The sequence below is a fragment of the Triticum urartu genome, chromosome 4 (assembly GCF_003073215.2).
Source record: "Triticum urartu cultivar G1812 chromosome 4, Tu2.1, whole genome shotgun sequence".
NCBI classification, from domain to species: Eukaryota; Viridiplantae; Streptophyta; class Magnoliopsida; order Poales; family Poaceae; genus Triticum; species Triticum urartu.
The window spans coordinates 248,836,579-248,843,107 of NC_053025.1; positions in this window are offsets into that span (position 1 = coordinate 248,836,579).

Here is a 6,529-nt window from a genome sequence, read left to right on the forward strand (position 1 = left end):
GGGCTTGAGCTCTGCCCAAGATATAGGCGATAGCTCGCGGCTCTTGGAAGCCCCCAGCCCCCTCGGCCTGTTGATGGTCATCGTTCCTTCTTGGCGGCGGCAGCGGTGGGAGACCAGGGTTGCCTTGGGGACGATCCTCGCGAGGCTGGTCCCTCCAGGTGCCCTCACAAGGCTGATCCTACCAACGGTCCTCGCGAGGTTGGTCGCGCCACTCCTGGCGGGGCCCACGATCATCCCAACGTCCTCCACCATGTCCACCTCCTCGGTCGTAGCACCGGTCGTTGCGCTCGGGGCGTCGACCGAAGCGTCCATCTCGAATGGCCCTGAGCTCTTGACAGTCAATAGTGTTGTGCGTGCGCATGTTGTGGAAGGCACAGAACGTGCGACTGCCCTTGGATGACCCGGGAAGATCTCGGCTGTGCTTGGTGTCTGGTTCTGCCGCGAGCAAGGCCACTTCCTTGCGCTTCAAGTCCTTGACCTTGGCCTTCTTATCCTATGGGTCCGCAGCAGGGAGCTCGAGGAGGGAGACGTGCCCCTCCTCAGCTCTTGCACACTTGGTCGCGATGTTGAACAGCTCCAAGGTCGTGCACAACTCTTCATGGATGGCGAGCTCCTCCTTCATCTTGACGTCGCGGACGCCGTCGGAGAACGCCGAGATGATGGCCTCGTCCATTACCTTGGGGATCTTGATTCGCGCATTGTTGAAATGTTGGATGTATTTCTACAGGGTTTCTCCTATTGTTGCTTGATGCGGCATAGGTCACCCGCTACCGGGGGGCGGTCGCGAGTGCCCTGGAAAATGGCGATGAAGCGGTTGCGCATCTCGTCCTAGGATGAAATCGAGCCTGGGGGCAGGTTCAGGAGCCATGAGCGGGCACCATCCTTGAGAGCCATGGGAAACCAGTTCGCCATGACCTTTTCATCGTCGTTAGCCGCTTCGATGCTCAGCTCTAAGAGCTACAGAAACTCCGCAGGGTCAGGGGTGCCGTCATAGCGAGGAGGCAGATCTGGCTTGAACTTGCCCGGGCAGACGATGCTGCGCAACTCGGGGGCGAAGGCGCGACAGCCCGCCGTGGCCACCGGGGCCCGTCTTGGAGGCAGAGCTTGGTCGTGGTGCCCCCGCGCCACCATGGCACGTGGTGCATGGCCCTGTCATAGCAAGCAATCCTGGCGTAGTGGATCTCAGAGTGGTGGGACGTTTCCTTGTGGACGGGGAACCTCTTGGAAGCTTCTTTTTTCGTGCGCGGGCACGTGGCGCTGTGGGTCGCGCCGCTGGGCTGCGCATCTTGGAGCGAGGGCACAGTCCTGACGTGGGAGAGGCGGAGGCGCACCGTGAGCTGTACGCCTTGGCGCGAGGGCGCCATCTTGTTGCGGAGGAGGCGGAGGCGCTCCGTGAGCCACATCGCCCGCAGTCGGGGGCGGGCGAGGTAGCGAGAGGGATGGTGCAGGAGAGCCTCCCGCGGCGGTGACGAGCTCGGCGATGCAGTCCAACTAGTCCTCGTAGAGGTCGTCCACCAGACGGTAGCGCTCGAGCTCGCGTGCCATGAGCAGAGCGGCCTGCGTATCCATGGGTGCATGGCGAGTGTGAGATGACGAGACGACCGGAGTCAGCGACAGGGTGGCGGTGTGGCCATCACGGCGCATGGAGCGATGCAGCAAAGAGGCTTGCTGCTTGTTTGCCGCCGGACCGGTGACGGCATTGGCTGCAGTTGACGGAGAACGACGGGGAGGCCCACCTACTGGGGCCGTCTGAGCGACGCGGGCGGCGAGAGCGGCCCGGCGCTCCGCGCAGGCCCAGCGAGCATCGGCCATGATCTTGCTGGAGCGATGAAGCGTGGATCGACGAAGAAGAAGGCTTCGGCGCACCCCTACCTGGCGCGCCAAATGTCATATTTCGGGTTCCGGTAAAACCCTTGAGGTTCGAACACTAGGGTGCGCACGAAGATCTCCCCCCTCTCTAGCTCGCACACTCGACAATCTCACGGCCTAGCTTCGACGGACTCAAAGAACACGAGACACAAGATTTATACTGGTTCAGGCCACCGTTGTGGTGTAATACCCTACTCTAGTCTGGTGTGGTGGATTGCCTCTTGGGCTGATGAAGAATGGTTAGAAGAGAAGAAAAGCCTCCTGAGGAGAGGTGTTCTTATGCTTAGTGAACTGGTGTGAGGCTAAGGATGGAATGGCTTTGATCCAAGATGAGATCGATCCCCAGCTATGGTGGTGGCTAGTCCTATTTATAGAGGCCCTGGTCCTCTTCCCAAATATTGAGTGGGAAGGGATTGCACAACGGCCAATTTGAAGGGAGACAACTGGTACAAGTTATCCTGACAAAAGTAGTCTTCGCCTGCCAAAGGCTCTGGTGGTGACGCCGTCCTGGGCTCCACGGTGACCTCTGTCCTGCCGTTCTGCTGGTCTTTGTCTCGTTGCATCGATATGGAAACCTTTGCCTGATGCCTTGAAACTCCTCGCCTGCGCTTGCCTCGTTAGCACCAAAGAATAAATGAGGACATTGCGCTTGCTGGCGCCCGCCTGGTCTTGATCGTCATGGCTTACGTCATTGGAACCTCGCGAGGTTCGCCTTGCCTTGAGCTCTCCACCCCTCGCAAGCCAACCTGGTGGGGCCGCCCCTGAGGAGGTTTTGCATCGTCCGCCTCGCGAGGCTTGGCCCCTCGCGAGGGTCTTGAATGTTTGCTGGTGAAGATGGGCCGTACGGGGCCGCCGGAGGAGCCACGCTGCGGGCCGCAGGCAGGCAAGTCTGGGGACCCCCATTCCCAGAACGCCGACAGACGAGATCTATTTTCTGTGACTTGGAATACTGGCCCAAACTCGACACGCCTCATAGCCTTGATCAAATGCATATCACAAAAAATATCCTTGAGAGTTTGCTTGGAATATTGATGAACATGCCGGAGTAGACCAAGGATGGGCCGAAGGCAAGAAAAGATTTGATATTTTTGAATATCAAGAAACATCTCCAAATGCCCGGTAAAAAGTCGTCAGAGGAGACCGAGATGGAGACGGAGACAGAAGATAGGGGCAAAAAAGTAAACAAGAAGGAAGAACAATATTGCCCCCCCTCTTGCTTCACCTTAGATCTGAAGGAGGTCAAACAATTGTTCAAGTGCCTTGCCAGAATCAAAGTTAGTTCCGGATACTTTGGGAAGATAAGCAGATATCTGAACACTTAGAAAAAGAGGTTCAGTGGGATGAAGTCTCACGACTGTCATGTGATAATGACGGAGTTACTCCCGGTTGCACTTAGAGGGATTATGGACACATGTGCGAGAGACACTTACTGACCTATGCCACTTTTTTGATGCTATCTCTCGAAAGTCGATCAGTGTGAAGCAACTCCATAGGCTATAGGAAGAGATCGTTGTCATACTGAATGAGCTAGAGATGTACTTCCCGCCCGCGTTCTTTGATGTCAGGGTGCATCTATGTGTCCACATCATGGACGACATCATCGACCTAGGGCCGACATTCTTGCACAACATGATGCCATTCGAGAGGCTGAATGGGGTCATCGAAGGATTCAATTGTAACATGTCCCGTCCATATCTGACCAAAGAGTGCATATCTTTCTGTGGGAGTTATCTAGTAGGCACCGGAGACCCTGCTGTTTGTTTGCCCGTCAACAAGCAGTGTGGAAGGCTCGAAGGCGAAGGTCACACCAATGGTCATAGGGATGTGAATGTGTTATGCTCGGACTGACAAAATAACCTTGACAGGGCAAACTTAGTAGTGCTACAACACCTAGATGTGCTAGAAGAATTCATGACACTGCACAAAGAGACCATCGCAATGATGTACCGTGGCCGTGGGGTGCACAGGACGGACACTGAAGTTATTAGAAAGCACAACTCCACTTTCTTGCGTTGGTTCAAAGAGCGAGTTCTGGCTAATCCCCTGGAAGAGGGTTGTCCGAACGGAACACTCATATATGCCTTAGCACATGGCTCGTCGACCAACCTCGCGACTTATCAAGCATACGATATCAACGGATACACGTTCTACACGGAGGAGAAAGATAAAAACAATGATGACCAAAATTCAGGGGTGAAGATGGAAGCCATGACCGGGAATGTAATTGAAAGATATTACGGAAGGGTCGAAGAGATATGGGAGCTTAACTACTCTGGATTGCATAGCGAGACGATGTTCTATGTAAGATGGGCTATGAATGTACAAAGAGAAAACCGACATTTCACTACCATGTGTATACCCGACTCCGATAGCAGTACCGTCAACGCCACCGCCAAAAATGAGCCATGGGTACATGCTAAACATGTGACACAATGTTTCTTCATAACCGACCCGATCAATCCTAGCCGTGTTGTCGTGAGGAGAGGCAAAAGGAGCATCTTCGGAATGGATAGAGTCGCCAGCGAGTAAGACTACGACCAGTACGGTGATCTGATGAGGGAAGATGATGCTGATGACGGTGAAACATATGTCAAAAGAAGAATGAAGACTACATTACCAACGAAAGATCGTAATCCTTGGAAAAGGAAAAGTCACGACCATGGGATCAATTATTCGACAACGAACAAAAGAGGGAAGAAGATCAGTCTGAAGCGTCATCATCGCCCAAGCTGACAAACTAATCCACAAATTTCGTGTCTGTCTATTTTGTATATCACCGTTAGCGGTCAAATGATGTAATACATATTATAATTATTATGATTCAGAGGGTAACAGTGGTATTCCTCCAATGACAGACTAAATTAAACCCTAGCTAGCTAGAGCTATATATACCCCTGCTATACAAACTGGCACAAATGCAAATGAAAGATAATAAAGAGAAGTACAAATGAAAGAAAAAGAAAAAGAAAGGAAGTTTTGCAAAATGAAATGAAGGAAAAAATAAAAAGGAACTAATAAGTTGTGGAAATGAAATGAAAGAAAAATAAAAAAGGAAGGAAGTTTGTGGAATATGAAATGAAAGAAAAAGAAAAATAAAAATAAAAGAAAAAGTTAGCAGTAGCGCGGTTTGTGTTGGGCAGCGCTATAGCTAAGTTAGCTATAGCGCGTTTTGCTGCGCTGTGCTATAGCTAACTTAGCTATAGCGCATTTTGCCACGCCGCGCTATAGCTAAGTTGCCTACAGAGCAAGGCCGGTCGAGCCAGCCACACACTTATCTCTTTCCTCTCTCTCAGTCTCGCTTGATCCCCTTTCTCTAAGCTCCCACAACACCACCGATGCCACACCAATCCATGCCACCGTCGACGCGTGCTGCACCCGACCCCGACGTCGGCCACTAGCCACCCCAACACTCCATCCCCCCGTGCTGCCCCCTGTCCTAGGTGCATGTAACACCCCGGATGTAACTTTCCCTATTTATACTCCAACTCTTGCCGTTTCCGGCGTTAAGTTAAATTTATTTCCTCGGGTTCGGGTTTTGTCTCCGTGTGTTATTGTCGTTGTCATGCATCTCATATCATGTCATCATGTGCACTGCATTTGCATACGTGTTCGTCTCATGCATTCGAGCATTTTCCCCGTTGTCCGTTTTGCATTCCGGTGCTTCGTTCTCCTCCGGTGGTCATTTCTAGCTTTCTTTCGTGTGTGGGGATTAAACATTTCCGGATTGGACCGAGACTTGCCAAGCGGCCTTGGTTTACTACCGGTAGACCGCCTGTCAAGTTTCGTCTCATTTGGACTTCGTTTGATACTCCAACGGTTAACCGAGGGACCGAAAAGGCCTCGTGTGTGTTGCAGCCCAACACCCCTCCAATTTGGCCCAAAACCCACCTAAGTCTGCTCCATGTCCTAGAGCGTTCGATCACGATCGCGTGGCCGAAAACCGCACCTCATTTGGACTCTCCTAGCTCCCCCTATGCCTATATATACACCCCCATTCCAAATTCGGGTCTCCCCTCCCCCTAAACCCTAGATCCATCCACGCGCCGCCGCCGGACGTGTCCGGACGAGGCCGGACAGCGTCCGCCCAGCCCCGCTGCAGCCACGTGGCCACGCGCCACTCGCCCGCCGCCGCGCGGCCGGGGAGCCCGGAGCCGGCCCCCGAGGCCCATCGCGCTGCCGCCCGCCGCCTCCACGCGCCGCCGCCTACGCCGCGCCGCCGTCACCGCCAGCCGCCGCCGCGCGCGCCGGCCGCTACCGCCCCGCCCGCCGTGCCTCGCCGCCCCTGCCGCGGGAGCCCGCCGCCGAGGAGCGCCGCGCCCGCGCTGCGCCGGCCCCGCTCCTCCCCATCTCCGGCAAGCCCCGGCCGGCCCTCCCTCCTATTCCGGCGAGAAGCTCCGGCGAGCTCAAGATCCGGCCTCGGTTCGCGTGCCCGCCGAAGAACCCTAGATCTGGTTGTTTTTTTCTCCAAGTCCTCAGAATTTTTACTTCATATGCTCCTATTCGAGGCCCCGTAACTTTGCATCTGTAGCTCCGATTTGGGCATATAGCATATCAAAATGTTCATCTCAGAGAGTAAATCATTTCATTCCATTGCATCATTTTCATTTGAGCTCATCTTGATGCCCGAAATGCTGTTAGAAGAGGGCTACTTGAGTTAATT